This window comes from Penaeus monodon, chromosome 15 (genome assembly GCF_015228065.2).
Source record: "Penaeus monodon isolate SGIC_2016 chromosome 15, NSTDA_Pmon_1, whole genome shotgun sequence".
Taxonomy (NCBI): Eukaryota; Metazoa; Arthropoda; class Malacostraca; order Decapoda; family Penaeidae; genus Penaeus; species Penaeus monodon.
The window spans coordinates 17,384,632-17,384,886 of record NC_051400.1 but is presented as its reverse complement, the minus strand read 5'-3'; positions in this window follow the sequence as shown (position 1 = coordinate 17,384,886).

Genomic DNA, 255 nt, shown 5'->3' with positions numbered 1-255 from the left:
ATGTATATAGTGTGAGTGTAGATGTGTGTATGAAATGCCGAAAGAGGGCATCTTGAAGGAGGATGTATTGACTGATAAGAGAGGAGGGGTGAGGGGGTCATCTCGGCCGTTGACTTGCAAGGAGGTCTCGCACTGATAGCGTCTGTTGGCTGTACTGCGAGATAAGCGCAGGTCGTTGTCCCCGCTGGGAGAGATAACGGCCGCGTAAGGAGGCTCTTGGATCTCTGGCTTGGATTCTGGCGCTCGGTCTTCGGT